The 20,000-nt window shown below is 35.8% G+C and overlaps 1 pseudogene; it reads left to right on the top strand.

The window, feature by feature from the left end:
• LOC135209330 (neuronal acetylcholine receptor subunit alpha-7-like) overlaps positions 1-18,035 on the top strand; it is a 39,688-nt pseudogene extending 21,653 nt beyond the window's left edge.
• Positions 18,036-20,000: the final 1,965 nt, after the last annotated feature.

Raw genomic sequence — 20,000 nt, 5'->3', positions numbered from 1 at the left:
GACATATAAACCTTTTCAATAACTAATGATTGCAACCATCGTTAACTCCAACATGTAAGGGTCTCTGATACATTTTTTTTAACAGAACTCTTGTCATTCTAGTTTCATTTCTTCAATCTTGGGGTCCAACCTCTTTAACTACTTCTTGGCGAAACCCATTTTCCTTCCAGTTTCATCTTTATACCCTTCCATTTCTTCTTTAATTTCTAGTTCTCTGTTTCTTGCTGTCCAACCACTCCAACTCCCTCTTTTCACTGTGTGAAGCCCTGAGTGGTAGAAAGTGCCCCAGTGATTGGTTCGACAGCCTGAATTTCATAAAATCAAACCTGCACTAAACAAGGTTTACTGAGTTAGCCAACAATTACATCCGATCAGTTACCTTCAGTTTTTCATAGTTTTTTTTTTTTATTTACGATATCATCTCAGTTACATTCAGTATTTCAGTTTTCTTGATGTTCAACATCATCAACTACAAAAGTCTGCTTTCTGTTCTACTTCTGTAGTTCCTAATTCACTTCTTGACCAACATCTTGATACTCGACTAGCCAGATATCCTTCATCCTGCTCTCCTGATTCGTCACGCCCTGGGGATGCAATCCTTTGAAACTCTCATCTCTGTATTGCCAAATGCAGGCTGACAGACCCTTCTTGGAATTTCAATCACAAGTCTTTTCTCTCAATTCTTTTGCCTCAGAATTGGTTGTATTTTCATTTAAGTTTCCTTGATGAAAATGCAGAACAAAAATTAATTTATAGACAAGTCAAATTTTCTACATATATTTCAGTGGAAATTTAAGTCCCTCTTCTATTTCAGTTTCACTGCAAGTTTAAGTCTCTATTCTGTTTCAGTTTCACTGCAAATTTATTTAAGTCCCTCTTCTATTTCAGTTTCACTGCAAATTCAAGTCCCTCTTCTATTTCAGTTACACTGCAAATTTAAGTCATTATTCTATTTCAGTTTCACTGCAAATTTATTTAAGTCCCTCTTCTATTTCAGTTTCACTGCAAATTTAAGTCCCTCTTCTATTTCAGTTTCACTGCAAATTTAAGTCCCTCTTCTATTTCAGTTTCACTGCAAATTTAAGTCCCTCTTCTATTTCAGTTTCACTGCAAATTTAAGTCTCTATTCTATTTCAGTTTCACTGCAAATTTAAGTCCCTCTTCTATTTCAGTTACACTGCAAATTTAAGTCATTATTCTATTTCAGTTTCACTGCACATTTATGTCCCCATTCTTTTTCAGTTTACGTGGTGTTTTACCAAGCCAAGGTATTTGAAGTTCTCGACAGTGTCTGATTCCATATTTCTGTATATGATATTTTCCAGTAGCGTATCCTACGCTTGTAACTGATTTCCAGGCCAAATTGATATGCAGCTACCCACCAGCATCTTAGGGGCTTTCATCACCCACATCTAAGTATTTATTATACGTCAGTCTGCCGCATATTGCTTCATGGTGGATGCTCTTTCCTTGCTGCGCCACACTAATTAACCGTGATAACACCAAGGGAGATGTCTTGATAATGAACTATACAACCAGGATAACACCTAAACGAGAGATGTCTTAATAATGAACTATACAAAAGTAAACATTTCGCCGGAGGACGACGCAGTAGACTTTTCTGTACAGCGTGTATAATTAAGGCCACCGAAAATAGATCATCTTTCGATGGTCTCGGTATCATGCTGTATGAACCGCCTGTGTTGCTGCGTTGTCAGAGGTACGATCATGGTTAACTTTAAGCTTAAATAAAATCAAAACTACAGAGGCTAGAAAGCTGCAATTTGGTATGTTTCATCATTGGAGAGTGGATAATCAACATACCAATTCGCAACCCTCTAGCCACAGTAGTGTATTAAGAGCTGAGGCGGACAGAAAAGGTACGTACGGACAGACAAAGCTGACACATACTAATACTAAATATGATGAGAGCAAGACAGATTGAATAAAAAGGAGCTCACCAGGCAACAATAAAAGCCGTCCTGTAAATCAGAAGGCAGAAATTATACACCTGGGTTAGGAAGATGGTTTTCTAATACCATTTCTCAAAGAAGGAAATAGATATATGTAGACTAAATGTGCAATGAAGGAATATGCATAACTATATGTTAGGTAATGATGAAACGTAAATTTGGATAAAGATGGACTGGTTAGGAGATCTTTTTTTTAGAAGAAACTTGGTTGCAAGAATTCTGTTGATAAAGTCAAGGCGTGGGAAAAGGTAATAATACAGGTTAGATATAGTTTACCAGGCAAATTTTAAAGACCTGAGATCAGCTGCAGTTATTTAAAAGGTTACATAAAAGCATATGACTGCGTATCAAGAATGGTATTGCAAAGTTTGGAATTTGTATGAAACTCGAGGCATGTGAAAATTTTGGCTGTATGTTTTTACGTTGCTTTTATAAAAAAAAAAAAATACAATTTTTGTGTTTTTATGACCCGTCTAATACAACATCAGAATATTTACATACCTGTCAGTAAATCCAGTACCCTCCATTTCATCATCACCGAATTCAGGGCTAAATATACGTAACGCTTTTAACAACATGGATGAGAAGACTGATTTTTTTGCATTATTACTGCAGACAGAACAAACGTACAAATGTAGAAAAATTGATCCGTTGCCTGTTTGCACTAAACTTGAGCCCAATATTACCTCTATGTATTCTGCAGTCCGAAACAGGCTACAATCACTTTCCATCGACACAGTAAATTCTATCGATGGGACCAATAATTCATTTAATCTATCAAAAAAAGCGTTTACATTGTCGCTTCCATCCAGAATATGCATGATGCCGTTAATTCATATAAACCACGTTACATTTGCTGGCGTAACTTTGCCTAATATTGTGTACAAAATATTAAATGTACAGATTTCTATTTTTAATGATGGTGAAAAATGATTTCCCTTAGCTATACGAAATAATATTGATCGTTACAATACGAATTTTCAATTTTTCAATCTTTGGTTGAATCAATTCTTTATAAAATATCTAGAAATACTGGAAACTACGTCTTTAATGTAGGGTATCGGGAAAAAAAAGGTCTCACATATGGTTAGCCTTACGTCTGGATTAACCTTCCATCAAAATCCACAACAGTGAAAACACGACTAAGCAGCTCACTAATTTATTTATCAATCAATGTCACTCATTGTATCAGAATCTGTTGAGCTACTTACTAATGGATTCATTATTTCAAAAAGATGTTCAGATAAAAGCAACGAACAGAAATAACAGAAATAATTATTAGGGTTGTGGAACATTTTTCGTTAAGTGTTTTTATGAATCCAAACATAACTGTTAACGTTGCACTTATCATAAACAAAGATTTACTGTTAATTTTTCATCAAAAATAATAGTTTGTAATCAGCTGTTCTTAGACTATTAAAAAAAAAAAATCCCTAAAGATTAATTCCCGTGTTTTACGATTGTTAGTGGCCGACTCATTACGACTAATACTATATCTATATATATCTATATATACATGTATATATATATATATATATATATCTATATATATATATATTATATATATATATTATATATATATATGACATAATATATACATGTATATATGAATAACTTGATCACGAAGTATATAAAACGTGATGCCACGAAGGAAAAAAAAAAATGAAAAGCGAGGATAGCCGAGTACTTTCGGTCCTATTCGGACCCTTTACTGAGGCACACTGATTTTTACAAAGAACACCTAGTCAAAAGAAGGCTTAATATACAACTGACACTACCAGATTAGCCATAAGGGCGATTTTCACTCTACAGAGAGGAGGAGTCGCCATAGGCTAGCTACACCTTGAAGGATATATATATATATATATATATATATATATATATATATATATATATATATATATATATATATATCGTAATGATTCGGGCAGTAACAATCGTATCTTTTAGGTTTGTTTTTTTTTTTGAACCGTCGAAGAACAGCTGATTACAAACGATAATTATTTTTTATGAAAGATTATCAGGAAATCTTTGTTTATATATATGCATGTATATATATGTATATATATATATATACATATTCATATATATATATATATATATATATATATATATATATATATATATATAAACGGAGCCCCCTGTCTCCGTTATTCATTTTGGTAGCGAAAGCCATAGCGGCAGGCAAACTGGGTTTGGTAACACTTTCTCTCTCTCTCTCTCGACAGCCAACAGCTCTTTTCTCTCTCTCTCTCTCTCTCTCTCTCTCTCTCTCTCTCTCTCATCTCATATAACCTCACCTCTATTTCATTAGGGTCATCAAATCAGAGTCGTGAACTTACAAAAATATACATTTATTTAAAAGCAAAGTATTAATTGAATAACTTAGATTCTTACAGGATGATTAAATGGAATGATAACTCAAAGTTCAAATAACTCAGATAACCCCCCGGTAATTAACAGTCTATACAGTAATTAGTCATCACCATTTCCACTCTTCTCCAGAATATAGTTCCCTCTACCTATTAGAAGAACAGGAGAACAAACTATATGCATACACAATTGTAAATACAAAGTAAAAAGATTAAATGAAACAGAGCATCTTTACAAAATATCAAAAATACAGTCAAGCCACACCTTTGGCTAAAGTAGATATAAATACACTCACCCATTGCAGCCTAGAATCTCCAAGCACTTAAACAGAAACACGCTGGCAGAGTCATCCCAGCTCTTTCTCTTCCCGTAAGAGATTCTATGGTTCTGGCTAATTACATGCTATTATGAACGGACATAGCTCGTACGGACGCACGAATTCGCACCCATCGTTCATGCCCTGAAACTGCCAGACACCAGTTTCAAAGTCACCTCTGACAAACCGCCCTTCTCGACAGATGAGCTTTGACCTGCTTAGGTAAGGATTTTAATGTCACACCATCTAACAAGACATATCAACATTCCTAAGCTGAGATGTTCTCTGTCTCCATGGGAAGCTAAAAATGATGATTCCCAATTTCTGAGGAATGTCAAAGCATGTGACATACAACAATGTCTCATACATATCATATCATATTATATTAGCGATATATATATATATATATATATATATATATATATATATATATATATATATATATATATTTATATATATATATATATATATGTAAGACATAGGGTTTTTGATTAATAATATATTGTTCGTGCATTCTCTGTAACCTGTGGAATGTGGAGGACAGGGCAGAAGTAACGACTGAGGGTAGCTGATCAATGAGTTTCTAGGGGATGGCGTGAGATAAAATGCTTAGTTCGTCGAGTCAATGTACGACAGTTTATGAACTCTTCCCAAAGTGCCTTTGTGAAACTAGATGCAGCTAGAACCGTGAGGCGCTAGCGAACTGTGTGTTCGTATGTGCGTGTGCGCCTCTTTCTGTTAAAAGCGTTCATACCCAAGCCTATGGGAGAGATTTGACAGAGGGCCTTCGAGTCATAGGCAAAGATGCCGTGGCATTCGCCGTTTTTTGACATAGTGTTTAGTGTCCGGTTGGGAATGGGTAAGTGTTACCTTTACTTTAGCCAAAGGGGTGGCTTGTTTGATATCTTGTAAGATGTTCCATTTATTAACTTTGTCTTTAAACTTGTGTGTGTACTTACCAGAATTGTGTTCTGTATCTTTGGCAGACGGTTCTGGATTTCGGTGGGACAGAGTTCCCAGGGAAGGTGTGACCTTTTGGGGTGACTTGACAATGAGTTGTTTTAAGTTAGTCTGTAAGACTGGTATTACTTAGTTAATTGATTTATTCTTGTAAATAAACGTTATGTTATGATGCAACTCTCTCATTTTCATTACTGTTAGAATGGAGAGAAAAGGTGGAGAGAGGGAGAGAGAGAGAGAGAGAGGAGTAGAGAGAGAGAGAGAGAGAGAGAGTGGGGTGATTGCCGAGAGAGAGAGAGAGAGCCTGTCTGTGTAGTGGGTGTGGGGGTCTGCCTTCCGTTTCGTGTCCACGCTTACCGTATGAAATACATGAGGGTTTTTCCCACGTAATAGTGGTGGCATGGAGGGATAATTCCCCCATGTAATAGTGGTGTCAGCGGTTAAAAAGGGGATATAGAAAGTTTTCTTGCTTTTCTATGCCTAGGAACGCCAATGTAGAGATGGTTGGCCAGTTAGGAAAAAGGGGTTAGAGAAATGTCCGTCCGTGGGATGGGGGGGATGAGGAAAGATTTTCTATTAGGGTCATCAAATTTGCCCGTACCGAGCTTCTTCAGGGTGGGAGTCGTGAGACAAGCAACTCATCTAGTTTGTAAGGGAGTGTTTGCTAGTGGTCATCTCAGCGGTACGCGTTTGTATTGTGCCGACGAGAGTTACGCGTTTTTACGAAGAATTTCGAGTTTTTTTTCCCATTATGGAGTGGTTGAGTGTTAAACTATTGTTTTGAAAGGATGGGTTTTTGTTTTCAAATATTTCAGGGTTATGGATTGGTTTTTCAAGAGGTCCAAAAACAATTTTTTCTTTCCCATAGTGAAGTGTTTTCTTTATTTGCACTGTTTTTTATAATAGACGTATGCATTCGTCTTTGTTTAAAACATAGGAGTGTATTTTTCTATGCATGGGAACTGTGCTTATATAAGCATATTTGGCTTAGTGACACAGAGCGGCCACAATTTTAAGGGCTCAGCATATTTCTGCAGAGAGGCGCCTTGCATTGCGAGGGTGTACGGGCATCCCTTGGAGGGTAGTTGCATGGGTACCACTAGCCTCACTCGAGAGATAGTGCAGGGATGGGGTGATACTACTGGTATGCCTCGGGCTGTCTGCTGCTCGACTGAGGGGTGTTCTCAGGGGGGGAGAAAGTTTTTTGTCTCAGTGTGGGTGAATTCCCCCTTTTCCTTTTTTTTTTTTTTTCTTAGTGTTGGAGATGGGTCTGGCCTTGACATTAGATGCTAAGATATCAGCTGATTGATTAGTTGATGAAGTGAAATGCCCGTAGAGTCTTTTTTTTTTAGAAAAGATATTTTTTTCTCTCCCTTGGATGAAGAGAAAAGGAAATAAAGAGATTTTTCTTTTCCGAAAATGAGGGGAAAAGTAGTTAACATGCACGGGATGTGTTATGTGTTTCTTTTGTGCCTTGAAAGACACAATATAAGGGGGATACACAGATTATTTTCTTTATTGTGTTGGAGAAATTACTTAAACTTTGAAATGCCGATGATTGGTGGTGTGTATCTGTGTTGTGTGGCAATGGTGTTATGTCATGGTGTTGCATGCTGGAGAAATTGTAATGTCATAGGATTTCAGCATTACTGTTGTATGCTATTTGAATTTCACCCTTTGCGAGAGAATTCATGCTTTGGAGAGTTATTATTATTGTTATTATTAATAATTATTATACTTGAGATGTGTCACGGGAGGTTTGCTTAAGTATAATTATCATTACGGGAGAATTGTTTTACGAGAGATTTGAGATATTTCATGGGAGATTATTCAATAATTACTTACAGATAATTATTCCAGGGAGAATTATTACGATGAATTAATGGGAGAAGCCTTGTGTTAATTATTTTGTTCAGTTTTTGTAACTTGGAGAATATTTCAGTGATTCACGGGGATGAGTTTTGCTGAATCTTGATGAGTCTGGCTGAATCTTGGTGAGTTTGTGTGGAAATTTTGCTGAATTTTGCTGAATTTTGCTGAGTTTTTTGCTGATTTTTTTGGAGAATGGACAAGCATTAACATTGGTGTTAATTTTTGTACTGATACTGAATGAGGTTTTTGATTGATAGCAATTTTTTTGGTGATTTTGTGATAATGATATTTCTGATACTGATTTTTTATATACTAATACGTGGGTGTTTTAGTGCTGTCAAGGGAGGTGAAATCTTTTGTGATTATGGAAGAACTAACAACACATTGTTTTATTTTTTAGTTTTTTTTTTTTTTTTTTTTTTTTTTATGAGTTCGGCAGATAATTGCTTGACATCTGTGAGTTACGGAGATAGTTAATGGTGCCGTTGATTTTTCTTTTCTCCTTTTTTGAAATTAGCCATAGCTGACAACAAGTTTTTTTTACCAAGGGTGAATTTGGGGAGGTTTATTTTTTCTCTCCAGTTAGTGTGAATATTGTCTCAGTTCATGACTTAGAGTCATTTAAGAGAACGTGTTCGTGTTTTAGCTATTTGATGCTATAGAGTAATATAGGGGAGAATTTTTTTTTCTTGCATGTTTTGAATGCATACGTAATGGCACTACTACATTTTTTCTCTGGATATTTGTGTTCCAGAAATTGTGAGTTTTCTTGCAATACACTAGTTGTATTTGTGACAACTTTGTGAGAGATAGGAACTTGGTTAAGTTTTCTAGTGGCTTATGTCGTAGTGCATATGGGAAGTCCTTTGCTTAGACCCACTGTTAATTTGGAGTTCTGTTATAATGAGTTGTGGCACATTGGTGTTTTTTTCTAGAACTTTCTAGCAGTTTTATTTGCCGAGTTTTTTGGGCCCTTTTTTTTAGCAGTTATGCTAAATGGAGAGAGTTTTTATAGTTTTTGACTATAACATTGAGTTTATTCTCTGGAGAATTGGAGTTATAATTGAGTTATATTGAGATATAATTGAGATATATTATTTTGGAGAGATAATTGGAGGTATAGGATTTATTATTTTGGAGTTTATATTTTGAGATATAATATATGGGAGATATATATTTTTGGCCATTTTTGATATTTGCCAATGTGGTATGAGCTATGTTTAGTTCAATTATTTTGCCGCCATCTTTGTTGCACAAATGGAGACACATATTGGAGATTATGGGGCAATATTTGGGAGTGTGTGAGTTAGATGCCTTGAGTGCACATTTTTTGGAGATGGATTATTATTTGGAGCCTTGTTTTGTTCCACATGGAGTTATTGTGGAAATAGAGGTAAATATTTTGTATTTGCCGAAATAGAGGTGACTATTCTCTATTCTTGGAGTGGTGTTTTTTTTTTTTTTTTTTTCTACTGACCATGTGGCTTTGGAGAAATAAGAGAATAATATAGGGGGTTGGTTTATTTTATTAACCAAATGGAGGAAATATTTCTATAACCGGAGTGGTGTTATTATTGATATGATTTCTCATAATGAGTTTGGAATTAATCTTGGGCGGGTGACTCTCTTTTTTTTTGTGGTTATGGAGTTTTTTTGAGCAAAGAGAAGATTTCTGAGGTTCTCTTTTTTTTGATTTCTGTCTATTTAGAGAGAAGTGGCATTACTGCATTACGAGTTATTTGGAGATGTGTGTGCATTTTTTATGTTTCACAAGTGTGTATTCTTGGAGAAATATAATTGGGGAAAAGTCAAGTTGAGAGAATAAGTCTTCGAGACAAATTTTTGTGCACATTAGTCATATCCTGGAGTTAATTCTGTGAAATGTGTCAGTTAGACCTTTTTTCTTGAGAATCATGAGTTTCCAAACTTATGTGTCTTACTAGACAATTTTTGTGCTGTTGTTTGAGCATGCGTCCGCAGGTGATTTTTCTGCTGACAAGCGATGTGCTGAGCGTGTGCTGATTCTTTTCCTCTGATGGTGATAGATCAGAATTTTTGCAATATCTGGGAAATGTGGCTATAGCATTTCACGAAAGCGCATGTATGAGAGTTTGCTTTCTGGCAAATTCCATAACTTTACATGGAGCATTTCTTGGGGAAAACGCGGGAGTTATGCCTATTATTACTAATGTAGTTATGTATTTGTGATTGGGGAAATCTACTTGTGATTATTCCTTTTTTTTTATTGTTTTTCTTCCTTTTCCTAGAGAGATATGATTAGGGGATTGAGTTTAAATAACATTTCTTTTTTTGGACGGGAGATTTGATTTTACCGGGAGGTATAATTTTTCGAGGGTTTGCTATTTACGAAATGGGAGTTTGACATTAAGTCTCATTGTAATTAATTATTGAGCAGTAGAGGGTTTTTGCTGTTTTAAAAGTTGGAGGTTTTTACTGATTTTGTGGGTTGTCAGAACTTGAGAGAACATTTTTGGGTCTGGGTGTTACGTGATTCTTTTCTTTCTTGGGCTTGTTACGAATTTTTTCTTTTTTTTTTTTTTTTTTTGTGAGCACATTCGAGTTCGAAATGTGAGTGCAGAATTCCGTGGAGTTGCTGTGATTTCTGAGTTGTGTGTGTGTGCTGATGTGAGTTTGGAGAATTGAATTGGAGAACTTGATGTTTCTTTTTCGTTAGAGAGTTGTGATAATGACTTATCATTTTAGTAGTCATATTTGAGGGAGTTAATTGGGGACGTTCAGTTAGTATTTCTGACCCTTTTGAGATCATTGTTTTGATAGAAGTAGTATGTTTGGGTTAATTTTCTTAGATGACCAGAGACTTGACTGACATACTAACGCCCAAAAGTCGTTCCCGACACCAGCAAGACGTCCACAGCCGTGAAGAGAGGTTGCTGCCATGTTGTCCATGGTGATTACAAGTATTTTTCCCATGATGGGTGATCGAGAGAATTCTACAGCGTGTTTTTTGGGGGATCTACAAGAAGCCGTGAGAGTCTTCTACGATGAGGGAGGCATTCCGTCTTCCTACAGTTGCTACAGTCTACTGTCTGTTCAGCTACTTGCAGACAAGCGAAGAGGGATATTCAAGAATCCTAATGCAGAAAATATGAGAGAAAATGCGTTTTGTGTTATTGGGAGATAAAGCGTGATAAGACTTTATTTTATAATGCCAGAGACGTGCAGTTTTACTTGTTTTATTTTAAGCCGGCCAATGTTTTATATTGTATAAGCAATTTTGCTAGGCGGGAGCTAGCATATAGGTGCGAGGCCGAGCAATCTGTAAGACATAGGGTTTTTGATTAATAATATATTGTTCGTGCATTCTCTGTAACCTGTGGAATGTGGAGGACAGGGCAGAGTAACGACCTGAGGGTAGCTGATCAATGAGTTTCTAGGGATGGCGTGAGATAAAAATGCTTAGTTCGTCGAGTCATGTACGCAGTTTATGAACTCTTCCCAAAGTGCCTTTGTGAAACTAGATTGCAGCTAGAACCGTGAGGCGCTAGCGAACTGTGTGTTCGTATGTGCGTGTGCGCCTCTTTCTGTTAAAAGCGTTCATACCCAAGCCTATGGAGGGATTTTGACAGAGGGCTTCGAGTCATAGGCAAAGATGCCGTGGCATTCGCCTGGGGGAGTTTTTTGACATAGTGTTTAGTGTCCGGTTGGGAATGGGTAAGGTGTTACCTTTACTTTAGCCAAAGGGGTGGCTTGTTTGATATCTGTAAGATGTTCCATTTTATTAACTTTGTCTTTAAACTTGTGTGTGTACTTACCAGAATGTGTTCTGTATCTTTGGCAGACGGTTCTGGATTTCGGTGGGACAGAGTTCCCAGGGAAAGGTGTGACCTTTTGGGTGACTTGACAATGAGTTGTTTTAAGTTAGTCTGTAAGACTGGATTACTTAGTTAATTGATTTATTCTTGTAAATAAACGTTATGTTATGATGCAACTCTCTCATTTTCATTACCTGTTAGAATGGAGAGAAAGAGGTGGAGAAGGGAGGGAGAGAGAGAGAGAGAGAGGAGAGAGAGAGAGAGAGAGAGATGTGGGGTGATTGCCGGGAGAGAGAGAGAGAGAGCCTGTCTGTGTAGTGTGTGGGGTCTGCCTTTCGTTTCGTGTCCACGCTTACCGTATGAAATACATGAGGGTTTTTCCCACGTAATAGTGGTGGCATGGAGGGATAATTCCCCCATGTAATATATATATATATATATATATATATATATATATATATATATATATATATATATATATATATATATATATATATATATATGTATATATATATGGGTATGAGCATAAATGGTTACCAATTTCAACCTACAGCAATAATAACACTACAGAGCACTGGAATACTAACGCATGTAGCAACCCTCCTCTTAACAGGAAATGGCTAACAAATAAATAATAAAAGCGTAATTAAACGCTTTTTATCATGGATGTTAGTCTCCAGTTTTCTGAAAAAGAAAACTATTGAGATGGCTTTGTCTGTCCATCCCCACTTTTTCTGTCCGCCCTCAGATCTAAAAGACTACCGAGGCAAGAGGGCTGCAAATTGGTATGTTGATTATCCAACATCCAACCATCAAACATATCAAATTGCAGCCCTCTAGTCTCAGTAGTTTTTATTTTATTAAACATTAAAGTTAGCCATGATCGTGCGTCTGGCAACACTACAAGACCGTGGTTAAAATTTCGTAGGTTGCGGCTCATACAGCTATTTTCGATGGCCTCGATTATTATACGCTGTACAGAAAACTCGACTGCGCCGATGAAACTTGGGCTCATTTTTTAAACTTGCTTGTCTATTATTCTCTCCCATCTGCGATTCGTCATTTCAAAGCAGCGACCAAATTTCTCGTAGTAACGCACGCGACATATATATACATACATACATCCTTTCCCCACACTCCATTTCCTTAACGAGTAAAAAGACTCTCATGTAGAAACTTTGGTTCTTCTCCTCCTCTCACTCCTCAGCTAGACCTCATCAAGCAGATGGACGACGGAGATACCTCCAACTACCAGAGCAACGGAGAGTTCGACCTGATGGAGTTCTCCGCCACCAGGAACATTACGTATTATTCGTGTTGTCCAGAGCCCTACCCTGACATCACCTACACCATCAAGATCAGGAGAAGACCCATGTTCTATGTCTTCAACTTAATTCTGCCGTGCGTTCTTATCAACGGCATTGGTAAGTACTTAAAATATATTATATATATATATATATATATATATATATATATATACTATATATACATACATATATATATAGATATATATATATATATATATATATATATATATATATATATATATATATATATAGTAGATATGATATATATATATATATATATATATATATATATAATATATTTATATATATCTATATACATATGTATGTATATGTATATATATACATACACGGACAATTATTTATCACCTTCATTTTATAACTTGTTTCGGTACCTTTCCCATTGAATACTTTGATATCACATTTTAACACAATGAGGAATAGTCTATTTTAGTTCAGTTTAAATACAGACTATTTAAATTTTACACGTAATAATTTCATAAGAGCTCTCTTTAACTGATCATTCATCAAATCTTGCGTGGCATAGTGCAATAATGGCACTTTATTTCATCACCAACTTCTGATATCACGGTTTTCAGCGGAGAACATTTTAAAAAAATGATTAGGATGTTCAAATGTGAATGTAACCAGTAGCACCATTTTCTCCTTAACGCTAATTTTTTAATAACTTCCACGCATTTTCACGGGTTTCCATCTCTTTAATTCCTCTTATATACTATGTAAAAACAAATATAAATGAATTCAGCCTCTTCCTTTCTTTTGCATTCAACATTCACACATCACTTCCATAAAGGAGAGGTGGCTTAACATGCTCTCCATACTTTTGCTTCTCAACATCTTTTGCATATACCCTAATACTCTCTTTGTTTACCTATTTTGTGGCACCTTGTCTTTAAACTTATCATCGTCTATTTCCATTACTCCAAACAAATCAACACATCCCAATCTTCCATCACATTCTTTTGCTCATAACCTTTCTTTTGCTTGAATTTACCTTTAAATGTCTCATTTAAAACCTACAAACTCCTTTCCTATTATCTGCAGCTTCTCTTCACTATCTTCAATCAAAACTGTATCATCAGCAAACCTTCCACGACCTCCATCCCCAACCCCCACCCTACCCATTTTTCTTTCCTCGCAGCTTCCAGCTACATCTGATGTCCTTTCTGTGACTTCTAAAATCACTCCACCTACAATCTTAAACTTCATTTCGGACACCACAAACCACTGGTTCAGATCCACTTTTGAACCAAACAAGTGGCTAGTATATACACGTTCTAATATTTGTTGTCACTCCCTCGAAACATCATCTGACACTGCTTGAACATCCCTTTATGCTGCATTTTATATATCTATGTTAATGAAATTATACTGTTTTTTCCTAGTATACTAAATAATCTCATTCCATAATTATAATAACTACAGCCACCTACGTCAACCCTCACACATATAATTAACTTCACCATCATTTTTTTGGCCAATCCTTCAACCTAGATTCACCCTGAACATTTTGACGGGCCACCCAGTCACGCATTCACAACTCTAGGGCTTCTAAAACCAGTCAAACTACAAACGACTTTCCTCCCCTTTAACTACTTAGTTATCAATTTTACATCGTGAATTACCGACAGCATTCTCAGATTTATGCTAACCCCGCTCCCTTGCATCATACAGATCCGCCTTGCTTAAAAGCCAATACATTCAATAAATCTTCAAAACACAGGCGTCTGGAACAGGACTGCTTTCTATCCCAAGATTGTTTCTCCATTTGCATTTTCTTTTGGGCGCATATCTCCGAGTTGACCCTTCTCTTGCATTTATTCCCCCTTAAGAAACTAATCCTTATAACCCCACAAATATCTGCTCAGATTTACAATATAAGTTCTTATTATACACATCTTCGCTCAGTTTGCCCTTGACTGCCATTCTCATCCTTTTACATGCTGATAAATCCTGTTTGTAGACATTCGCCTTTTGTTATGTGCTAGGAATCGCTGTAGCGTTGCACTCTGCAGTAAGACATTTTCTCGTACTAAAGGGAAGTCTGACATCCCGTTCTCGTTCCCGACTGAAAAGAAAAATTCTGCTCCGATAAAGTTCTCTCTGCAACTTCTTTAAGTGCAGCGTTTTCACTTCCTTGCTATCGTTTCTTCTTTCTTTCGCCTGCCACGGCCTTTGCTTTCTCATATATATATATATATATATATATATATATATATATATATATATATATATATATATATATATATATATATATATAAATATACATGTACAGCACATACATACGTACATAGGCTATACACATATATATAACGATATATATATATATATATATATATATATATATATATATATATATATATATATATATTATATATATATTTTACTATATAATATATATATACATATATATATATATATATATATATATAGATATATATAAATTATATTAATTGTGGGTATCTTGACAAAGTACTCCTCCCCCGAACCCCCTTCCCCCCCCGCCCGCCACAACGGGTAAACTCTCCTTCACTTCAATACTCTCTCACTCTCTCTCTCTCTCTCTCGGTAACCTCTCCCGTATACGCATCATATATAAATACACACGCCAACAAAAACATACATGCCTACACATTATGTATATATACTTCCATTTGTCAAATGCCTCCCCATGGCATCCATATCCAGGTGTAGTAGAGAGCCTCTCTTTTTTTTTTTTTTTTCTTTGTTTCTTTCTTTCTCTCTTCGCATTTCAGCGCTGCTGGTGTTCTACGTTCCGAGCGAATCCGGGGAGAAGGTGACCCTGGGGATCTCGTCCCCTTTTATCTATGACTGTTTTTCTCATGACGTCCGGGAGAGCCTCCCCCCGACGGAGAAGACGCCTCTCATAAGTAAGTCTCTCGCTATTGTTCTCTTCTCTCTTTCTGAAAATTCGCGTTTTTTTTTTTTTTTTTTATTTATGGTTGGCGGATGGTGGAAACAAAATTAACTGCAGGGAGTACAAGTTCATTTTTTTCGTATATCCATTTAGGGTACGGCGTTGTTCTTGCTTTCACATGCGTACACAGACGTGTGTGTATGTATAATATATATATATATATATATATATATATATATATAGATATATATATATATATATATATTATATATATAAAAATATATATATATGTATTTATGTGTGCATATATATATTTATGTAAGTTTGTGTAAGCATAAATTCATACATTGATACATCATATATATACAAATGTATATATAGATATATGTATGTATGTATGTATATATATATATATATATATATATATATATATATATATATATATGATAGTATATATATATATATATATATATATATATATATATATATATATATATATATATATATATATAAGTCATATCACATTACCTGATTCGATTACAAATATGTGCTACATATATCGTGCTACAAAATATCTAATTCGCTCTACCTCGGAATTAATATATTTTCGTATGTTTAACCGAATGGGGAATTTTTTTCTCGATAATAGAATTGCCAGCCGACGGGCACGAACCATCGACATCTTCAATTCCAGGATTGGCAGGCGTGAGGTGGCATAAACTTATATCCTCTTGCGTGGCGGTGTGGGCCAAGGCTGCACTGCCAGTCTGGAATTGAAGATGTCAATGGTTCGTGGCCCGTCGGCCGCAATCTACTATCGAGAAAAGAATTCCCCTTCGGTTAAACATATATGAAAGTATATTAATTCCGAGGTAGAGCGAATTAGATATTTTTGTAGCTCGATATATGTATATGAATCACGGTAATGTGATATGACATATATATATATATATATATATATATATATATATATATATATATATATAATTCGTCACTTATAAAGGGCAAAGTATCTATATGCAAATGTTAATAGCTTTACAGCAACACATATATAATATATATATATATATATATATATATATATATAGTATGTGTCCTGTATGTATGTTATGTATGTATGTATGTATGTATGTATGTATATATATATATATATATATATATATATATATATACATAAATTCGTCATTTTTAAAGGGCAAAGTATCTATATGAAAATGCTAATAGCTTTATGCAAAACGAAATACGAATAGTTCTTTAATATTTATCCCTATCCTGACGACGTCAGGATAGGGAGCAATGAAAGGTTAAGCCTGATAAGAAAGGGAATAAGGATAGACCGACTTGGATTAAAATAAAGAATGCGATCAGTAAAAATGGAAAGAACTGATGAAAGAATAAAAGGAAACAAACGATAGGATGTGGATTACAAAACAACGGAAAAAAGTGAAGTTAAATTAGTGTACTATAAACTAAGAACGAGAAGAGAATGAAGACAGAATAAGAGGAATAAGAAGGGTGAAATATACTGAAACAAAAGCACCTATCTAGACTTAGCAACGATCCTCACATATTTATAAAAACAAATATTCTATCACACGTTTTCTACTGATTTTAAAACGAAAGCCCAAGACTAATCCTTGAAATATTATTTCAATTAATTAATAAATCAATTAATTATTAGACTTTGACCTAGTACAGAGTGAGTACTTTTTTTTTCTTTCGTGCACATGACGCATTAACACATATATTAAATCCTCAGGCAAAACAAAATGCAAAGATATTGTTCAGTAATCCAGAACAGAAGTAGTAGCAATGTCGAACATTCCACGTAAAAGATTCAAGCGGCAAAAAAACATTTAGTTGAACTGAAAATGGTATCATTCACATAACGTAAAAGTCCTTGGCTACCATTTACATCCCCCTGAAGGGTTGTTGGGAGTAGAAGCTTCTAGAAAGCAAGACTGAGGCTCCCTTTTCAGTTCTGGGCGATGTTGAGTAGTGCCCTGTGCCATCCAGGAGTTGAAAAACTCAGTTTGGTATTCTATAACCTAATCTTTGCTACCAACAGAATCACCTTATTTGGAGGAGTGAACATCACCGGGTAAAAGGTCCTACACTTGTGAATGCAATTGGTGAACAACAATGTTCTTGTGTCTGGACGAATATGGTCCACTCAGATACTTTCTTGTAGTTCCAATGTTTTTGGGCGAAGTGTAGAAAATTCTTTTCAATACAAATCATCATCATTGCTTTCATCGAATTGCAAGAAGTCTTTGTAGCACACCGCCTATAAGTAGTTGTCTTTGTGGCAGGATGGGCATCACTCACCTGTGTAGTCTATGAGAAATACACCAATTTCTTCTGCCTCAAGTTAAAACAGCTTACCTTGATTCCTTCCTGCTACTGTCCCTCAAGATTTTATATTTTCTGGATTCTGAGGAGCATCTTCCAGGGGCTGAAAGGATTTATGACACCCATATGGGCCATATAGAAGGGAATTTCACATCTTCCAGTGGACTGGAGAAAAACGTTGGATTTGCTTAAAAAAAAGTGGCACATTAGTTTACATTCATTTTGGTTGTTTCCGTTTTACTTTGTAATCAACACTTGTCGACTATTTGCTGAAATACTCGTGTCTATATAGTTGTTTTTAACATTGATTTCATATCGTGAGTTAACATATTTCAGAAAAATACACGCTACAGCCTATTTACTGCTTCAGGAGGTGCCAATATTTGCAAAAGACTTGATAGATGGTTGTAACAAGAAAACTTCACAATTAAAGGTACTATGTCTCAAAGGACTAATGATTTTCCAAATTTTATTATTTGCAACACTAGTATTTCAACATTTTTACCATATCTTGGATTGAAGACCTCTTTTTAATGATGAGATTAATAAGAAAAAAATAAGGGAATGAGATAGCAATGCTCTGTACCAACAAAGATGAATACCAACTTTAAACTTTCATACCAAATGGATTTTATCAGCGCATGTGTATTTTACGTGTGTTTATCTGCCTCCTTTGGATGTGGAGAGAGAGAGAGAGAGAGAGAGAGAGAGAGAGAGAGAGAGAGAGAGAGAGAGAGGATTTTATTGGTCTCATTTCAAAGTACAATGCCGCCTATTTCTGATCATCCGTCGACAAGAATGTGAAGTGTCACATGTCCCAACTTTTGGAGCAGCCCGAACACTTGTCAACTGGAAGACGTTCCTCTCACCAATGGGACCCCCCTCCCCCGCCCCCCCCCCCTCCCCCAACCTACCTTTGCCCCCCGATGATTCCTTGAACTACTTGAGAAAGGGGCTAAGCCCCTGAACTTCGACTCCTCTGTTACCTAATTATCTTTGGCATAATTCAGTTGGTGCAAAATGATTGTTACGTGGTAAATATTGGGTTGTTGGATAATACAATTTTATTTAAAGATTAATTTCACTGTACACATAACTTGTCTATCAATAATTACCAAAGCTGTTTATATCGGCTTAAACGATAAATAATTCAACGAGAGATGAAATTCTCCGAAGACAAATAACTAGAGGGTAAAAGGGAAACTTTCGCAGTCCATCCACTTCCAAGATCCTCGAAACGGCCGTTTGAAGCAATTACCTGATCTTCCAGTTTAGTGTCTCAAGTGAGGGTTTCGGTGAAGCATTGGTTGCTAAAAATAGCACAAATGACTGAATTAACTCTGCTTGCTTAAGCAATCGCCATCATTAATCGCCAGAAGGATGCTTCTTCTGATTACGATATACTCTGGAAGGGAAGGGAATATACAGTCTGGAACCTATGACGTCTTTCAGCGCTGGAAAGGAAATTGGCTGTAAAAGGTGTAGAAGGTGTAACAGGAGCGAAACCTTAAAGCAGTTGCACTTCGAAATAGTTGTTTGGGGAGGGTGGATAGCAAGATGGAAGAAAGATAATATGAATGGAGGTACTGTAAAAGGAATTAAATGGGGTTGCAGCTAGGGGTCGAAGGGACGTAATGCCGACAGTGCACCCTGTGGGGCGTACTGAAGGTACTAATCCCCTACGGAGATGATACACTTTGGTTCTACGACAAGAAAACTACCATACTGCAGATTCATGATTAGAAGTAAAATGGTAACATATGAACATTAATCATAATGTATATCAAACTAAAGCCAATACAACAAACACTATTGGATGGCAGTCCCTCAAGCAATTTACAGTATTTATCTCACTTTTCGAAAATTGAATAATCGAGGCAAATATGTTGCTCGAAAATTAATAATTAATGCGTAGGTGACATTATAACTAAAAAAAGAAAGAAAAAAAGACCTGGAGTTGAGAAATGAAAAGAGCTCTGTCCCCAATAGATCAGGCTGCTGCCGATTCAAAGTTCTGTCCATGATTTTTCATGATCGAACATTTTTATATATAAAAAAACACGCACACACACAGAAACTAACTACGAATTTTTGTTTACTTAGCAGAAAGTACTCAGTTCCTTGTAATAAAACTCTCTAATTGCTTTCGTGAGCGAT

Source organism: Macrobrachium nipponense, chromosome 37 (assembly GCF_015104395.2).
Source record: "Macrobrachium nipponense isolate FS-2020 chromosome 37, ASM1510439v2, whole genome shotgun sequence".
Taxonomy (NCBI): domain Eukaryota; kingdom Metazoa; phylum Arthropoda; class Malacostraca; order Decapoda; family Palaemonidae; genus Macrobrachium; species Macrobrachium nipponense.
The sequence above is the reverse complement of the archived record's forward strand: the minus strand, read 5'-3'. Positions and strand labels throughout refer to the sequence as shown.